The sequence below is a fragment of the Salvelinus fontinalis genome, chromosome 23, assembly GCF_029448725.1.
Source record: "Salvelinus fontinalis isolate EN_2023a chromosome 23, ASM2944872v1, whole genome shotgun sequence".
Classification (NCBI taxonomy): Eukaryota; Metazoa; Chordata; class Actinopteri; order Salmoniformes; family Salmonidae; genus Salvelinus; species Salvelinus fontinalis.
Window position 1 is genome coordinate 12,291,099 of NC_074687.1, and position 20,360 is coordinate 12,311,458.

General features: G+C 45.4%; 1 pseudogene; it reads left to right on the forward strand.

The window, feature by feature from the left end:
* The first annotated feature begins 19,142 nt into the window (after nucleotides 1-19,142).
* LOC129821620 (U1 spliceosomal RNA) lies at nucleotides 19,143-19,292 on the forward strand (annotated as a pseudogene).
* The last annotated feature ends 1,068 nt before the right edge of the window (nucleotides 19,293-20,360 follow it).

Sequence of the window (20,360 nt, forward strand, 5' to 3'; positions counted from 1 at the left end):
AAGGACAACAAAGTCAAGGTATTGGAGTGGCCATCACAAAGCCTTGACCTCAATCCTATAGAAAATGTGTGGGCAGAAATGAAAAAGCGTGTGGAAGCAAAGAGGCCTACAAACCTGACTCAGTTACACCAGCTCTGTCAGGAGGAATGGGCCAAAATTCATCCAACATATTGTGTGAAGCTTGTGGAAGGCTAACCAAAACGTTTGACCCAAGTCAAAAATTTTAAAGGCAATGCTACCAAATACTAATTAAGTGTATGTAAACTTCTGACCCACCGGGAATGTGATGAAAGAAATAAAAGCTGAAATAAATCATTATCTCTGCTATTATTCTGACATTTCCCATCATTAAAATAAAGTGGTGATCCTAACTGACCTAAGACAGGGAATTTTTACTAGAATTAAATATCAGGAATTGTGAAAAACTGAGTTTAAATGTATTTGGCTAAGGTGTATGTAAACTTCTGACTTCAACTGTATATACTGTACACACACACCATGGCTTCCATTAGCCGGTAATAGCAGGTGCTTGGCCGATAAAACATTTGGAAAGCTCATAAATAAAATTGCCGCTGCTCAATTGTCCCTGAGAATAACAAAAAATCCCATTGCGAAGTAATGCTTTTTAGTCTATTCATTTATTTAAATACCAGTTGATGTCTATACATTTGACTGGTCATGCTTATCAATCTATAGTTTACTTTGCATCATTTTGTGGAATTAAATTGGTGCGTGTACAGTATATTCGTTATGTATTTTATTAATCTCACGTGTACGACATGCAGATACAGAGCCTTTGAGCAGTAAATCTGTCAGAAAGCGTGAGAGCTGCTGCAGAAGCATCTCAAACATCAAACATAGGCAACTGATGGCAGGTTTCATCAGCACTTTTCAATGAGCTGGAAGTAGTATGGATTTTGAAAACATACAGTATACTTAATTGTTTGAAACCTGAACTTTTTACTACATATTATGAGGCATGTCTTAGCTTGCTTCAAAGTAGCCAAAATCAGTCATATTAGCAACCCATGCTACTTGTTTCATATTAGACCCTGTTTCCACATTTCTACTGGATTTTTTTATTCATGTCACATGAAACCGCTCGCACGTATTTTCTCACTAATTGCGTTTTGGAACAAACATTCCCCAGTCTACTCTGCCTTGTGTGCATTGCTGCGCTTATAATGTGAAGAAATAGTAGTTGATCAACATTTTAAGATAAACCTTCTGATCTGTTGCATCAGACTCATTGCTTTGTAAGGTTTTATTTTTTAATGTAGCCTAGGCCTACTGATTTTGGGATCTATCATCTGTCCCAGAGTCTGTTTGGAATAGGATATTTCTTTCTCGAAAAGCTGACCAATAAAATAGGTCAACTTTTCTACTATGGGGGATAGTAGATTGACGTAGACTAGTGATTTTTCTTTTCGTTACTCATCTTGTTGTCTGAGGAAAAGTAAATGTGGACAGTTATTCTAACATCTTCAAAGTGTGAATCAGAATTTGGTAAGAAGGACGGCAAATCGCTGCATCCTCACCTTGCATGTTCTGTTAATATGAATGACCATAATGTAGATGTGGTTTTAAGTCATTCTGAGCACCGTGGATGGACGTCCTAATCAGGTTACGCACCCAATGCGTATGGGTCCGGTAAATTTAAATGCTGCTGGTCAAATGTCCGGTGCCACATTTTCCTAATGGAAACCTAGACAAACACACGCGCGCGCACGCACACACACACACACACACACACACACACACACACACACACACACACACACACACACACACACACACACACACACACACACACACACACACACACACACACACACACACACACACACACACACACACACACACACACACACACACACACACACACACAGCCATTAGTCATAAAGTTGGAGGCACAGAACAGAGGAACAACAGACAGATGCATTGCCCTGATCTTTCTCCAACACAGCTTTAGTCATAGTGGACATCACTGTGTGAATTGCAATGTTTGTGGCAAATAACAAAACGCATACAGTATAACACAGTGGCAGGTAGCCTAGTGGTTCAGAGCATTGGGACAGTAACAGAAATGTTGCTGGTTTGAATCCCCGAGCCGACTAGGTAAAAAATGTGTCAATGTTCCCTTGAGCAAGACACTTAACCCTAATTAATCCTGTAAGTCACTCTAGATAAGAATGACTCAAATGTATGATAATCTGGACTGTGTTCATTAGGGTCTATAATGGAAAAGCAAAATGAGCTTTACCATTATGGTCCCTCCTTGTTTCAGTCCCTTTTCTTCTGTTTGGTGCCTAATGAACACAACCCTACACATGAGACTGTGTAACGTGGCTCTGTTTCCAGAATCATATCGTAATCATTTTGTAGAGGAAAACATTGTGTAATCAGAGACCGAACATGAAGGGTGCCGGGTCCAGAAGTCTGGTCCTCACATCCCTCTATCACATGCAATGGCACGAGCCAGAGGACAATACAAGAAAACCAGGAAGTCAAACCAGGGAGGGAGAGACCACTCTGACACTGTGGGGGGGGGGGGGGGGTCCTGAATTAGGGGGACACACATACATATTCACGGACATACATATTCATGCACACACTTACATACACACATACTCACATAATCAGTTCCTGGATTCCCCTGAGGGAAACAGGAAGTGAGACGTACAGAGACAGCCGTGCACTGCAGGAAGTAGACCCTGTGACATTCTATCCCTGAACAGCTGTGAAAAGAATCCTTTTTTCTCTCTCTCTTTGTCTTTTTCACTATGTATCTATTCAATTTCAATTCAATTTAAGGGCTTTATTGGCTATGGCAACATATGTTTACATTACCAAGACAAGTGAAATAGACAATAAACAAACGTGAAACAAAGAATAAAAAATGTATAGTAAACATTACACTTACAAAAGTCGCAAAAGAATAAAGACATTTCAAATGTCATATTATGTATACAGTACCAGTCAAAAGTTTCCATCTACTCATTAAAAATTCTTAAGGATCGGGACCTTTTTTTTCAATTTTCGCCTTTTTTCAATTTTCGCCTAAAATGACATACCCAAATCTAACTGCCTGTAGGACCAGAACCTGAAGCAAGGATATGCAAGGATATGCATACCATTTGAAAGGAAACACTTTGAAGTTTGTGGAAATGTGAAATTAATGTAGGTGAATATGACACATTAAATCTGGTAAAAGATAATACAAACCAAAAAACATTTGTTTTCTACTTTTAATGTTTTTATCATCTTTGAAATGCAAGAGAAAGGCCATAATATAATTTTGCAGTTTAGGCGCAATTTCTGTTTTGGTCGCTAGATGGCAGCAGTGTGTATGCACTGTTTCAGATTGATCCAGTGAAGCATTGCAATATTGCACAGTATTTTGTATCATGTCTGCCCAAATGTGCCGAATTGGTCAATTGATACATTTTCAAGTACATAACTATAGAGAACATACAAAAATTATATGGTAATATAACATTTTAGTTTGCACACTCGCAGGAATGTCATACATGATGGATCATTAGCTTATACACTAACTTTCACACATCTAGATAGCTGGACATGGTGGGTGTGGGGTCAAACTGTAGACCCCAATTCCCACATTTGAATATAGAAATTGATTTTATCAAACTAAACTATGCTACATTTTATCTCTGGGACCCTCAGGATGACAAATCAGAGCCAGATTAATGTAAGTACATTATTTACCTTCAGAGGTGAATGTATCAAACCAGTTGGCGTGATTAAAGGTGGTTTGTTGTTTTTGCACTCTCCTCAAACAATAGCATTGTATTTTGTCAATGTAATAGCTACTGTAAATTGGACAGTGCAGTTATTAGATTAACAATAATTTTAGCCTTCTGTGCTTTAAAGACATGTCTATGTCCTGGAAAGTTTGCTGTTACTTACAACGTCATTCTAGTCACAATTCTAGTCTAAACCATCCCGGTATAGGGACACCGATCCCGGGGGTTTTCTTTATTTTTACTATTTTCTACGTTGTAGAATAATAGTGAAGACATCAAAACTATGAAATAACACACATGGAATCAATATATTTTAGATTCTTCAAAGTAGTCACCCTTTGCCTTGATGACAACTTGCACACTATTGGCATTCTCTCAACCAGTTTCATGAGGTACCTGGAATGCATTTAAATTAACAGGTGTGGGAGAGGTTGGAGGGAGGGGTGTGTGGGGGGGGTTTTGTGAGAGAGAGAGAGAGAGAGACAGAGCAGGAAACCCTGCTCGGTGTGGCAAAGGAGAATGGAATGTTTAAAAAGAACACGCTTCGCCTGCAAACGTCCAGGATGAGGGCGTCTGCTCGTCCCACTGTGTCTGTGTGTGTGGGGGGTGGAGAGGGAGGCTGTGACTCTCATGTTGGCTTGCCCACTCACAGATACATGAGGGGAAGCCTGACCAAAGAAACAAGGAAATGAACTGTGTGTATGTAGAGGTAGACTAGAGACAGAGAGGACACCCATGGTGGAAGAGAGAGAGAGAGAGAGTGAGAGTGAGAGAGAGAGAGAGAGAGAGACAGAGAGAGAGAGATAGAGAGACAGAGAGAGACAGAGACAGAGAGAGAGAGAGAGAGAGAGAGAGAGATATGCCATCAGCTGCATTTCCTCTGACACCTTGTTTCTTGGAAGGAGAAAAGGAAGAGAGGAGTTAAGGAGACGAAATGGGACACAGAGGCAGACTAGTAGGCTCCTTTAAAGAGTCTCACACACACCTTCAGGGCACCACTCGACACACACATACTCTGCCACCTTCAATCCACCTCCCACACAGTGTGTACCACCCACACACACTTCCACCCATCTACAGAGCGCCACTGTCTTTAAACCCACCCTCACTACATCATACCCCACCCAGACCAACAAGACCACCCACGTCACGTCAAACACAACGGATCAATTCCTCTTGCTTTGTATACAAGAGTACTACTATTAATATAGTGGTACTACTTAATCTATTACTACCACTATGACTACTACCCCAGTAGTCAAAACTGATTGATATAATGACTATATAGTATTACTACGACTTCATCTGTTATTACCACTGTGACTACTACCCTGTCTGATTCAAATAAGGGTTTTGATTTTGGTCTAAAACTGGTTGTTATGATGTCACTTCAACCAACTTGTGCCTGCTGGGACTACTACTACTATTAGTACTACTACACACTACTTGTAGAATGATTCTACTACATAACGTTAGTCATGTGCTGGTCGTCCCTGGTATACTTTGTGTGTCGTGCCTGGCTCAAGGCAAGGTCTCTGTGCTCACTGCAGTGTGTTAATCAGCCCAGGGCTTCCATGGAACTGTCTGTCTTCTTCTCACTGTGCTTTTAAAAGAGCAGGACAGAAAGACCAGACATACTGACACCCTCACTCACTCACACATCCACACACCCGGGAGGCCAGTGGGGTAGAAGGTTAAACAAGCGGTGCTATCTAGAGTGAGAGAGAGAAGGCAGTGTGACTATGACATCATGGCTGCATCTCTCACGCTCCCTCTGTCCCCCTATTCATCTGTCACTCTTCTCCCTCCATCTCTCCATCCCTTTTTCTCTCTGCTCCCTCTGTCCCTCTGTCACTCTGCTCCCTCTAATCCCTCTGTCCGCCTATTCATCTGTCACTTTTCTCCCTCCATCTCTCCATCCCTTTTTCTCCCCCTGCTCCCTCTGTCTTTCTGTCACTCTGCTCCCTCTAATCCCTCTGTCCCCCTATTCCTCTGTCACGCTGCTCCCTCCATCTCTTCATCTCTCTGCTCCCTCTGTCTTTCTGTCACGCTGCTCCCTCCATCTCTCTATCTCTCTGCTCCCTCTGTCACTCTGTCACTCTGCTCCCTCTATCCCTCTGTCCCCCTATTCCTCTGTCACTCTGCTCCCTCTAATCCCTCTGTCCCCCTATTCCTCTGTCACGCTGCTCCCTCCATCTCTTCATCTCTCTGCTCCCTCTGTCCCTCTGTCACTCTTCTCCCTCTAATCCCTCTGTCACTCTGCTCCCTCCATCTCTTCATCTCTCTGCTCCCTCTGTCTTTCTGTCACTCTGCTCCCTCGGTCACTCTGCTCCACCTATCTCTCTGTCCCCCTATTCCTCTGTCACTCTCCTCCCTCCATCTCTCAATCTCTCTGTACCTCTGTCCCTCTGTCCTTCTGTTCCCTCTGTCCTTCTGCTCCCTCTGATCTTCTGCTCCCTCTGTCCTTCTACTCCCTCTGTCCTTCTGCTCCCTCTGTCCTTCTGTTCCCTCTGTTCTTCTGCTCCCTCTGTCGTTCTGCTCCCTCTGTCGTTCTGCTCCCGCTGTCCTTCTGTTCCCTCTGTCCTTCTGCTCCCTCTGTCCTTCTGTTCCCTATGTCCTTCTACTCCCTCTGTTCTTCTGCTCCCTCTGTCCTTCTACTCCCTCTGTCCTTCTGCTCCCTCTGTCCTTCTGCTCCTTCTGTTCTTCTGCTCCCTCTGTCCCGCTGCTCCCTCTGTCCTTCTGCTCCCTCTGTCCTTCTGCTCCCTCTGTTCTTCTGCTCCCTCTGTTCTTCTGCTCCCTCTGTCCTTCTGCTCCCTCTGTCCTGTTCCCTCTGTCCTTCTGCTCCCTCTGTCCTTCTGCTCCCTCTGTCCTTCTGTTCCCTATGTCCTTCTGCTCCCTCTGTTCTTCTGCTCCCTCTGTTCTTCTGCTCCCTCTGTCCTTCTGCTCCCTCTGTCCTCTACTCCCTCTGTCCTTCTGTTCCCTCTGTCCTTCTGCTCCCTCTGTCCTTCTGTTCCCTATGTCCTTCTGCTCCCTCTGTTCTTCTGCTCCCTCTGTTCTTCTGCTCCCTCTGTCCTTCTGCTCCCTCTGTCCTCTACTCCCTCTGTCCTTCTGTTCCCTCTGTTCTTCTGCTCCCTCTGTTCTTCTGCTCCCTCTGTCCTTCTGCTCCCTCTGTCCTCTACTCCCTCTGTCCTTCTGCTCCCTCTGTCCTTCTGCTCCCTCTGTCCTTCTGTTCCCTATGTCCATCTGCTCCCTCTGTTCTTCTGTTCCCTCTGTCCTTCTGTTCCCTATGTCCATCTGCTCCCTCTGTCCTTCTGCTCCCTCTGTCTTTCTACTCCCTCTGTCCTTCTACTCCCTCTGTCTTTCTGCTCCCTCTGTTCTTCTGCTCCCTCTGTCCTTCTGCTCCCTCTGTCCTTCTGCTCCCTATGTCTCTGGGCTAGATGACACCGCCAGTCTAATATAATAATCAGCAAGTCTGCCATACATACAGACACACATACAGACAGACACACAACCAGGGACAGGGGTCTGGTCTGGCACGCTCTCTCTCGGCTGAGGCTCTGTTACATCAGCCTGTCCTCAGCTGACTGAGACATTCCAACATGGCTGTGAAAGAGTCTTATTTAGAGAGGAAGTTTGTGTGTGTGTGTGTGTGTGTGTGCGTGTGTGCGCGTGTGCGAGTGCGTGGGCACATTTCCATGGGATCATTGTCATCACAGGCTCTGTGCTCTGCAGTGTGACGCCACTAGGTTATTGATTGTGTGTTTTGGCTTCATGTTGCTATGACTGTCAATGACCTGAAAGCCTGAGGCGTCTGCAATATATTGACACCGTAGATCACAAACAAGTTAAGTTAACATATTACAGTTGCATTGATTATTTTTACCATTATTGAGTCGTTCCACCAATTCGGTGCCTTTTGAGATGTGTAACTTTGTGAGTAAAAAAACATTTGATTTTACCTAATTTTACCATTCTGTCATAAAGAGTACACGTTCAACTTCATAAAAAACATGTTTTCCAATTGCAAGAGGTTAAATAAATAAATTACTATATTAAGTGCTTATTAAGTGCCAAATAAAGCTATAAATCCTCATATGACAGCAGTTAAATGCAAACTTTGTTTGAAAAAAAACATGTCTGTCCATGGTTAACAGGGTTGACCGTAACAGGGCTGACCGTAACAGGGCTGACCGTAACAGGGTTGACCGTAACAGGGTTGACCGTAACAGGGCTGACCGTAACAGGGTTGACCGTAACAGGGTTGACCGTAACAGGGTTGACCGTAACAGGGTTGACCGTAACAGGGCTGACCGTAACAGGGCTGACCGTAACAGGGCTGACCGTAACAGGGTTGACCGTAACAGGGCTGACCGTAACAGGGTTGACCGTAACAGGGTTGACCGTAACAGGGTTGACCGTAACAGGGTTGACCGTAACAGGGTTGACCGTAACAGGGCTGACCGTAACAGGGCTGACCGTAACAGGGCTGACCGTAACAGGGTTGACCGTAACAGGGTTGACCGTAACAGGGCTGACCGTAACAGGGTTGACCGTAACAGGGCTGACCGTAACAGGGCTGACCGTAACCGGGCTAACCGTAACAGGGTTGACCGTAACAGGGCTAACCGTAACAGGGCTGACCGTAACAGGGTTGACCGTAACAGGGCTGACCGTAATAGTGCAAACCGTAACAGGGTTGACCGTAACAGGGTTGACGTGTTCTGCTCTAATGGATCACAAAACACCACAAAACGTCCATAGAGAGTAGAACCAGCCCACCTGCTTTCACACTATCATTTGACGAGTAGATGTTCAATGTGTCTTCTGATAAAAACAATTGCAAGGAATAGTATCACCATATTGAAATGAGAGTTTAGTTCACAGGGTGACCTTAAAATGAATCACTAATCACGTGAAATAAATACTTTATAATTACTTTGACAAAGCAACAAAATAACTAGGTCTTTACATTGATGGGAAAAACTTTGAGAAATGTCGGGGTGTAGTTGGTTAAAGTCTTCCTGTAAGTCAAAGGGTGCACAGAATACTGAATTATCACACTTTAACACGTCTTTATTTATTTATTTATTTATCTGATTTATTGAATTCTGACATCCCGCCAACTTGAAGCAACTGTGGGAAGCATTGGAGTCAACATGGGCCAGCATTGTGGGCGGGCGGTAGCCTGGTGGGTAGGAATGTTTTGGCCAGGTTGAAGGCTGCTTCATCAACAAAAATATACTTGTGATGTTCACAGCAGCATCAAACACCAACACCCTTTAAAAATGTATTGTGGTTAGTTATTCTGACAGTATAGTTCCAGTATGATATTGTGAAGTAGCATGTGCATTAATAGTAACAGTAATACAGTATATAGTGCTGTACCTGAACATACTCGGCCTGCTGTTGTTTCACCTGGTCGTTGTTTCTCTCCAAAAGGCACCAGATAAATGTGCTTCGTCTGTCATTCCTGTCTCTCACCATTTCCACCACGGCCCACTCCTGCTGATCGGTCAGCACCCGGCCACGGACAACACCATGCGGTCTTCTGGCCATTCTGACGGTAGAACAGAGTTTACCTTAAATAGATCATACTGGAACAATACTGGAACATGTTTAGTGAATTTACATGCATTACAACGTCAATTACTGTAAATGTAACGGTGAAGCATAGTTCACATCCTGCAGACTAACCAGTCTCTGACAGGATCCATGCCCATCTCTGACAGGATCCATGCCCATCTCTGACAGGATCCATGCCCACCTCTCTGACAGGATCCATGCCCATCTCTGACAGGATCCATGCCCACCTCTCTGACAGGATCCATGCCCACCTCTCTGACAGGATCCATGCCCACCTCTTTGACAGGATCCATGCCCACCTCTTTGACAGGATCCATGCCCACCTCTCTGACAGGATCCATGCCCACCTCTTTGACAGGACCCATGCCCACCTCTTTGACAGGATCCATGCCCACCTCTGACAGGATCCATGCCCACCTCTTTGACAGGATCCATGCCCACCTCTCTGACAGGATCCATGCCCACCTCTCTGACAGGATCCATGCCCACCTCTTTGACAGGATCCATGCCCACCTCTTTGACAGGATCCATGCCCACCTCTTTGACAGGGTCCATGCCCACCTCTTTGACAGGATCCATGCCCACCTCTTTGACAGGATCCATGCCCACCTCTCTGACAGGATCCATGCCCACCTCTCTGACAGGATCCATGCCCACCTCTCTGACAGGATCCATGCCCACCTCTTTGACAGGATCCATGCCCACCTCTTTGACAGGATCCATGCCCACCTCTTTGACAGGACCCATGCCCACCTCTTTGACAGGATCCATGCCCACCTCTTTGACAGATCCATGCCCACCTCTTTGACAGGATCCATGCCCACCTCTTTGACAAGACCCATGCCCACCTCTTTGACAGGATCCATGCCCACCTCTTTGACAGGATCCATGCCCACCCCTTTGACAGGATCCATGCCCACCTCTTTGACAGGATCCATGCCCACCTCTTTGACAGGATCCATGCCCACCTCTCTGACAGGATCCATGCCCACCTCTTTGACAGGACCCATGCCCACCTCTTTGACAGGATCCATGCCCACCTCTTTGACAGGACCCATGCCCACCTCTTTGACAGGGCCCATGCCCACCTCTTTGACAGGGCCCATGCCCACCTCTTTGACAGGATCCATGCCCACCTCTCTGACAGGATCCATGCCCACCTCTTTCACAGGACCCATGCCCACCTCTTTGACAGGGCCCATGCCCACCTCTTTGACCTCTTTGATCATTATGTATGGTTATCATGTATCATACATGTCATTTAGATATTTATACTTTACAAACACACACTTTTTTTCTGTAGTTCAAAATCCATATGTCTATCCAAATGTGTCCCTCACTTCTACGGTCTTTTAGCCAGTCATGGCTCTGAGTCATGCTAGCTAAACCACACTAACGCTAGCTAGCTAACATACTGTAGCTGAGAGTCACCCACTGAACACAATGAGTCTTTATAAACCAAGGTTGAAGCAAAGCAGATTTGTATGTAACATCACGGAGAAGAAAAAATACTTTCTAAATAATGGGCCATTTAGTTATTATAAAAATGAGCAAATGCTGTGTGCATTAAGGAAATAGAAGCCTGGCTCAAATAGAAGCCTGGCTCAAATAGAAGCCTGGCTCAAATAGAAGCCTGGCTCAAATAGAAGCCTGGCTCAAATAGAAGCCTCTCTAAAAAGCGCCAGTTGTGTTCAGAGAATTAAGCATATAAATGCCCAGGCTATTAATAACATTTTTACAGTATACTGTAAAATGAATATCAGATATTTGTAATTCCATAACAAGGAATTACATAATTATAACGTACTAATTTACGCAAATATAAATGTAAAATCATTGTTTTTAAATTCACCTATGGGGAAACAAAAGTCAGCTGGTATGAGGTTTACTGAGGTTTCTGTTAACCTTTAACTCTATTTGTTTTATTCATTATACAAATAAACTATATACATTTTATACAGATTTTGTTGAAATAATTTAAAACATGTATTTAGCTGTTCAGAATGAGTACAGTTTAAGAAAACACATTAAGTCTAACATCAAGACTATAAAATAATTAAACACAGCCTCTTCAAACCCCTCTTCTACATAAATATCACTCATCCTAATCAATACCAGAGGAATAGAGGAAACTCTGACATTTCAGTTCTTGCTCCACTATTACACCATTCTAGCTAAATAAAGGTAATTCCAGCTGTTTGTCCCTCACTTCTACGGTCTTTTAGCCAGTCATGGCTCTGAGTCATGCTAGCTAAACCACTCTAACGCTAGCTAGCTAACATACTGTAGCTGAGAGTCACCCACTGAACACAATGAGAGACAGAGAGCGTATAGTTTCACTCTGCTGCTGATACATGGCAAGCTGTGATTCACACACACACCCTCACCCACCCTCCGTACATTCTGTAGTAATGGGTTTCCTACAGCCCCACCCAACCACTATGCATTGTGTAGTAACTGGGTTTTCTTGAGCCCTACCCAGTTATCATTCTCTCTCAATAACAATAACTGTATAGAAAATTCCAGAACTTTAAATGTATATTATACTCATATATTTTGACCTGATTTTAAATGAGCTAATTCATTGGCTACTTCAGTAATTGAGATGTCCTACTTCAGTCCATGTCTTTTGAAAGAGTAGATTTGTATTACTAGTGTGTACAAATCTGTAGTAACCTGAAGAGCCCCTACAACCTGACTACAGCCTTACACACACAGCTCTTCTGGCTTTTCAAATCAAGACCACTTTACTTTTTGCACAGTTCTGCCACTGAACACGGTCTGGTGTCTCTGTACTTGTGCTGATTGGCTGAGTTAGCCAAAAACGCCAGTGCTTAGTATCATGAGCAGGCATTTCTATTGGAGTGGCAGTTTCCGAGCTCCTTCCTATATCTCTACTCTTGGTAACAGAGTGAGGAAAGGTATGGTTGTGAGAAGGTTATATGGAGGTGAGGACGGGCAGATGAAGATGTTCTTTCTTTTGCTTTCATGTTCTCTCTCTACTGGACATCCAAGCTTCTGTCTTGTACGTGTCATTTGTGCTTTAGTGTCTGACATCTCAGCTTATTTTCCCATGTCTCAGGTGTCTCAGAGGTGATTGACTGCAAGTCCAGGTACTTTCTCTGTGGTGTAGACTAGAGACAGTGAAGGGGGAGCCGTCACTGTAGATAGGAGAGAAGTGCAGGGGTCTTGTCTGTGATCTACGGGACTCTCTCACTGTTCATTTCAATCAATCGTCAGAACCATGCGGACGTCTCTTAGCTGATAATGAGGCCTCTCCTCTCCCTCTCTTTTTTTCTGAATGGGTGTCCTCTCTCTAACCTCTCAATTGAGAGGAGTGTAACAGAACACTGCCCTCCACTGCAATAGGCTCAGCCCCTTTCACCAAGGGACTATAAGAGCTCAGTCTCAGCTCAGAGTGTGTAAGAGAGAGTGTGTCTGTCTGTCTGTCTGTCTGTCTGTCTGTCTGTCTGTCTGTCTGTCTGTCTGTCTGCATCAGAGGGGCTGAGGGAAAGAGAGGGAGGGAGGTAGAGAGACACAGACAGACAGACAGACAGACAGACAGACAGACAGACAGACAGACAGACAGACAGGAGAGAGATAAATAAAAAGGAATAGAGGGGGAAGAGAGAGATAAATAAATAGGAATAGAAGGGGAGAGAGAGGGGGAGATAAAGAAAGAGGAATAGAGGGGGAAAGAGAGAGATAAAGAAAGAGGAATACAGGGGGAAAGAGAGAGATAAAGAAAGAGGAATAGAGGGGGAAAGAGAGAGAAAGAAAGAGGAATACAGGGGGAAAGAGAGAGAGAGAGAAATAGGAATAGAGGGGGAAAGAGAGAGATATAGAGGGGGGAAGTGAGAGAGAGATAAAGAAAGAGGAATACAGGGGGAAAGAGAGAGAGAGAGATAAAGAAAGAGGAATATAGGGGGAAAGAGAGAGAGATAAAGAAAGAGGAATACAGGGGGAAAGAGAGAGAGAGAGAAAGAAAGAGGAATAGAGGGGGAAAGAGAGAGAGAGATAAAGAAAGAGGAATAGAGGGGGAAAGAGAGAGAGAGATAAAGAAAGAGGAATACAGGGGGAAAGAGAGAGATAAAGAAAGAGGAATACAGGGGAAGAGAGAGAGAGTCTTAGTGCTGTAACATGTGATAGTAGTTTTTTCTCGGCAGGGCTGGGTTGTGAGAGCGGGGTCGGGAGCGGGGTCGGCAGTGTGGTGGGAAAGCACCTTTAGCCCAGAGGGACTTAAAGAGAGAGAGAGTGTGTGTATGTTTGTGAGAGTGTGTGCGTGTCTGTGAGAGAGAGAGAGTGTGTGTGTGTGTGTGTGTGTGTGTGTGTGTGTGTGTGTGTGTGTGTGTGTGTGTGTGTGTGTGTGTGTGTGTGTGTGTGTGTGTGTGTGTGTGTGTGTGTGTGTGTGTGTGTGTGTGTGTGTGTGTGTGTGTGTCGGCTTCAGCGCAGCGCTGTCACTTTAAGCCTGTTGCTGATTACACTCTGAAGAATGCAACCAAAGGAGAAAAAAAGACTGAAAGAGAAAGAGAAAGGGAGAGGAGAGGAGAGAGAGGAGAGGGGGAGAGAGAGAGAGAGGAGAGGATAGGAGAGGGGAAGAGAGAGAGAGAGGAGAGGGGGGGGAGAGAGAGAGAGGGAGAGAGAGAGAAAGGAGAGAGAGAGAGACGTGTAAGGACAGATTCTTTTGAATTTGGTTTAGTTAAGTTTGGAAGCTAGAGAGACAATTCTCTCTTCTCTCCCTGAGAGAGGCAAACTGGAGGGGAACCCCAGATTATCTGACAGAGAGCGAGGGGAGGGGGCAGAGAGAAAGTGGAAGAAGAGGGGAACCGACAGAGAGACAGACCAACACAGAGAGAGAGACAGAGAGAAAGAGAAATGGAGAGGGTTCGGCGAGAAGCTCACAGCCATCAGGAGGAAATGCTCTGAGTAGGTAAGTGGGGGGGAAAAAGTCCCAGTTAGCACTGCTGCTTCTGATGGATATCATATGGTCCACGTTAAGGCTGAGAAAACGCTCACTGATCCTCCACAGTCAGACCAGACTAGAGGAAAACTAGAGAAGCTCTCAGACTCAGAATGACACATTTCTTATTGAATAGAAATAGACACTGCACTTAGAAAAACATCTTTGTGACAGAAATCCTTTCTCTGTCAGCCCTGTAATAATATGATGATATGTGTTTCTATTTGTGTGAGGTACTCCAGCTGAAAGCTCAGTGAGATATAGCAGTGATTTACTGTAATGTATTGGAGCTGTGCTGGATTGAATAGAGATTACTAGTGTGAATGTTACCTCGGAGTGTTATTAGATTAGTCGGATTACAACGCATCTGATTCACTGTTACATAGCTGTTACAAAGCTGTTACATAGCTGATTCATAGCTGATTCAATGTTACATAGCTGTTACAAAGCTGTTACATAGCTGATTCAATGTTACATAGCTGTTACAAAGCTGTTACATAGCTGATTAACTGTTACATAGCTGTTACATAGCTGATTCACTGTTACATAGCTGATTCACTGTTACATAGCTGTTACATAGCTGTTACATAGCTGTTACATAGCTGATTCAATGTTACATAGCTGTTACAAAGCTGTTACATAGCTGATTAACTGTTACATAGCTGTTACATAGCTGATTCACTGTTACATAGCTGATTCACTGTTACATAGCTGTTACATAGCTGTTACATAGCTGTTACATAGCTGATTCACTGTTACATAGCTGTTACATAGCTGTTACATAGCTGTTAAATAACAGTTACATAGCTGTTACATAGTCATAGACTGTAATAGCATGTATAGCTTGTACATTGATAGAATTAAATGGATACAGAAGTATGACAGAGCTCTTATGCTGTCTCCAAATGTGAGTTATTTAAATAAGCTGTGAAGGGCACAGTATAGGGCAAAGGTTAAAAAAAAAATGCATTAGGATATAAGTCATTGTGTTGCTAATGTCTGTTTTATTGGTTCTATGCAGTCATTGACTTGTTCTGTTGGGTTGATACTGTATGTAGTAGAGAATAGGAATGTTGTATAATTTCCTGTCTATGGACCCCCCCTCCCCATCCTCTGTCATGTTGACTCCCCTATAAATTGGGGTAAATGGTACAGTCCACTCCTTTTACCCAGTGGCAGAAGGCATGAATGAACTCCGAGCACGAGGAGATGGGAGGGGGGGGTGGGGTGTAGAAGGGGAAGTGAATGTATATACTGTAACTCAGTATGTTTCTTTATGAATGGGTAGTCTGAGCGGACAATCTTATTGGTTGAGAGAAGAGCAGGGTTTCTGAATGGACAGTAGGGTTCAGTCGCCTGTGTTTAGAGTGACCTTCTGCGGTCCCCTGTGTTTAGAGTGACCTTCTGTGGTCTCCTGTGTTTAGAGTCACCTTCTGTGGTCGCCTGTGTTTAGAGTGACCTTCTGTGGTCGCCTGTGTTTAGAGTGACCTTCTGCGGTCGCCTGTGTTTAGAGTCACCTTCTGCGGTCGCCTGTGTTTAGAGTGACCTTCTGCGGTCGCCTGTGTTTAGAGTGACCTTCTGCGGTCGCCTGTGTTTAGAGTGACCTTCTGCGGTCGCCTGTGTTTAGAGTCACCTTCTGCGGTCGCCTGTGTTTAGAGTGACCTTCTGCGGTCGCCTGTGTTTAGAGTCACCTTCTGTGGTCGCCTGTGTTTAGAGTGACCTTCTGCGGTCGCCTGTGTTTAGAGTCACCTTCTGCGGTCGCCTGTGTTTAGAGTCACCTTCTGCGGTCGCCTGTGTTTAGAGTCACCTTCTGCGGCCGCCTGTGTTTAGAGTCACCTTCTGCGGTCCCCTGTGTTTAGAGTGACCTTCTGCAGTCGCCTGTGTTTAGAGTGACCTTCTGCGGCCGCCTGTGTTTAGAGTGACCTTCTGTGGTCGCCTGTGTTTAGAGTGACCTTCTGCGGTCGCCTGTGTTTAGAGTCACCTTCTGCGGTCGCCTGTGTTTAGAGTGACCTTCTGCGGTCGCCTGTGTTTAGAGTGACCTTCTGCGGTCGCCTGTGTTTAGAGTGATCTTCTGCGGTCGTCTGTGTTTAGAGTGATCTTCTGTGGTCGCCTGTGTTTAGAGTGACCTTCTGCGGTCGCCTGTGTTTAGAGTGACCTTCTGCGGTCGCCTGTGTTTAGAGTGACCTTCTGCGGTCGCCTGTGTTTAGAGTGACCTTCTGCAGTCGCCTGTGTTTAGAGTGACCTTCTGCGGTCCCCTGTGTTTAGAGTGACCTTCTGCGGTCGCCTGTGTTTAGAGTGACCTTCTGCGGTCGCCTGTGTTTAGAGTGACCTTCTGCGGTCGCCTGTGTTTAGAGTGACCTTCTGCGGTCGCCTGTGTTTAGAGTGACCTTCTGCGGTCGCCTGTGTTTAGAGTGATCTTCTGCGGTCGCCTGTGTTTAGAGTGACCTTCTGCGGTCCCCTGTGTTTAGAGTGACCTTCTGCGGTCGCCTGTGTTTAGAGTGACCTTCTGTGGTCGCCTGTGTTTACAGTGACCTTCTGCGGTCGCCTGTGTTTAGAGTGACCTTCTGCGGTCGCCTGTGTTTAGAGTCACCTTCTGCGGTCGCCTGTGTTTAGAGTGACCTTCTGCGGTCGCCTGTGTTTAGAGTGACCTTCTGCGGTCGCCTGTGTTTAGAGCCACCTTCTGCGGTCCCCTGTGTTTAGAGTGACCTTCTGTGGTCGCCTGTGTTTAGAGTCACCTTCTGCGGTCGCCTGTGTTTAGAGGGACCTTCTGCGGTCGCCTGTGTTTAGAGTGACCTTCTGCGGTCGCCTGTGTTTAGAGCCACCTTCTGCGGTCGCCTGTGTTTAGAGTGACCTTCTGCGGTCGCCTGTGTTTAGAGTGACCTTCTGCGGTCGCCTGTGTTTAGAGTGACCTTCTGCGGTCGCCTGTGTTTAGAGTCACCTTCTGCGGTCGCCTGTGTTTAGAGCCACCTTCTACTGTCGCCTTGCCCTCCCCCAGTTACCAGCTGTTCTGAAAGTTTTGTGTGTGTGTGTGTGTGTGTGTGTGTGTGTGTGTGTGTGTGTGTGTGTGTGTGTGTGTGTGTGTGTGTGTGTGTGTGTGTGTGTGTGTGCTTATCGTGCCTGCGTGTCCGTTGTGTGTGTGTGTGTGTGCTTATCGTGCCTGCATGTGTGTGTGTGTGTGTGTGTGTGTGTGTGTGTGTGTGTGTGTGTGTGTGTGTGTGTGTGTGTGTGTGTGTGTGTGTGTGTGTGTGTGTGTGTGCTTATCGTGCCTGCGTGTCCGTTGTGTGTGTGTGTGTGCTTATCGTGCCTGCATGTGTGTGTGTGTGTGTGTGTGTGTGTGTGTGTGTGTGTGTGTGTGTGTGTGTGTGTGTGCTTATCGTGCCTGCGTGTCCGTTGTGTGTGTGTGTGTGCTTATCGTGCCTGCATGTGTGTGTGTGTGTGTGTGTGTGTGTGTGTGTGTGTGTGTGTGTGTGTGTGTGTGTGTGTGTGTGTGTGTGTGTGTGTGTGTGTGTGTGTGTGTGTGTGTGTGTGTGTGTGTGTGTGTGTGTGTGTGTGTGCTTATCGTGCCTGCGTGTCCGGTCTGTGTGATAGTCCTGATATTGTCGGTATGATGCATAGCCGGTATCTTGATGGTTGAGATTAGATTCTCAGGGGGAATCTGCTCTCTGTCTGATCTCTATGCCTACATACTCTTACCTGTCCTACTTGGCAACGTCTCACAGATGGACATTTTGCCATAACAAAGTGTTTTGCTGGTACAGGTAGGATTTATTCATTTGATTATTGGTCATCAGTTCACCGTGCAGTGAGTGTGTTGGCGCTATCTTTGATGACGTCACTATGTGAGGCTCTTCTCGCTACAGTCTTTTAAAAAAGCATTCCACAGGGCTTCTTCTGGTGTCCCCATAGGAGAACCCTTTTAGCTTCCGGGAAGAACCCTTTTAGCTTCCGGGAAGAACCCTTTTTGATTCCAGTTTGAACCCTTTTGGTTTCCGGTAGAACCCTTTTGGGTTCCATGTAGAACTCTCTTTTTCACTCTCTATTGTTCCTTTTGGCATGACCTGACTTGATTTTGTTTAGACAACAATAGTCACTCTATTGTTGAGTTCAGGCAGAGTTTAACTGGATAACTTAGAAGTCACAAGGGCTGCACGCTGCATTTGGTTTGATGTACCACACTTGTGTGTGTGTGTTGGATGGGAGGGGCCTTCTTAAAGGTGTGTTTGTGTACTCAGGTACGATAGGTTTCAACGGTTCTCCACACACCCACCTGGCACTCTGTGTCCCTGTGCCCATATATGGCCATAGCTTTCCTTACCTGGTCCCTCTCTGAGAGTGCGTTGAATTCCAGGGAGACAGAGAGCCGGGCAGAGACGTGAAAGCGGAAGCATGTCATGGAAAGCAGGATGAATGAGCGAGGCCTGAGACCCGTGTTTGAAGAAGTGTTTTTTATCAGGTAGTTAGGACTCCCCCAGGTACATAGTAAGTTATTCGGATGAGACTCCGTTATAGTGGAACTATCTTCACCCACCATTGACCACACTCACAAGAGACTGAACACTTTTCCCGGCTGATATTGCTACTATGGGAACTCTCATCAATTGTATTTTTGAAAGGAAATTGTCTGGAAATGAATGTATGTCCAGTCAGTCAGCTATTCAGGTTAGAATGAAGTCTGCTGAAAGTTTAAGGAAGGTAGAATGTGTGTCTGTCTCTGATAGAGAGTTCACCTTCTGAAAGGTGCCTGAAGGCGTGGCTTCACGTCATTCATTTTTTTCAACAGGTTTTACACCAACACACCCTCTATGGATAACAATGACTACAGCAGTAGGATCATACTTACCTGGCAAGGGAGATACCGTGATCAAGAAGGCGGTTCACCCAGGGCGAGGCTCAGCCATTGCACTCCGGCTGTGCTGACCCCTCCAAAGTTCCTAAATGTGGTAATCTCGATTGCATAATTTCTGGACTGTGTTCAGGCTCTCCCCTGTTAAAAAAAACTAAAATAACAACAGTAGGGAAGTGTGTGGTGTTACGTCTCTATGGGGCAGTGTACGAGGGAGAGAGAGACGGGGGAGCTGGGAACTGTATCTAAAACAATGGGAATACTCTGGGATTGGGAAGGTTGTGGGAAAAGGGATGGCAGGGACCTTTGATGTTCCATGATCTCCATGTCTCCATAGACCAGGAAATGGCTTATCGGAGCCGCTGGCTTTCCTCTCTCTGGTTGGACGGTTCCTCAGATCAGACTCTCCAGATCTGGACACGTTGAAGCTGAGAACTAGTATCTGATTGGCCGATGCTCTGAAAGAATGACATGGTAGTTGGTGCTGAAAGAGGACCAGAGAGTGTGGTGCTGTAGACTACGGGTTGTTTATGGATCTCTGGTTTGAAGTTCATTAAGTGGAAAAGCGACTTGTGTCTCTCAACTATGGATGAAAAGAGCTCTCAACTATGGATGAAAAGAGCTCTCAACTATGGATGAAAAGAGCTCTCAACTATGGATGAAAAGAGCTCTCAACTATGGATGAAAAGAGCTCTCAACTATGGATGAAAAGAGCTCTCAACTATGGATGAAAAGAGCTCTCAACTATGGATGAAAAGAGCTCTCAACTATGGATGAAAAGAGCTCTCAACTATGGATGAAAAGAGGAAACCGTAGAAATAAAGATTCATCCTACACACACCCACTGTCGTTCCAACTAACACATCCTACACACACACATCCTACACACACACAACTCCTACACACACACACACATCCTACACACACCCACTGTCGTTCCAACTAACACATCCTACACACACACATCCTACACACACACAACTCCTACACACACACACACATCCTACACACACCCACTGTCGTTCCAACTAACACATCCTACACACACACACATCCTACACACACACAACTCCTACACACACACACACATCCTACACACACCCACTGTCGTTCCAACTAACACATCCTACACACACACACATCCTACACACACACACATCCTACACACACACAACTCCTACACACACACACACATCCTACACACACC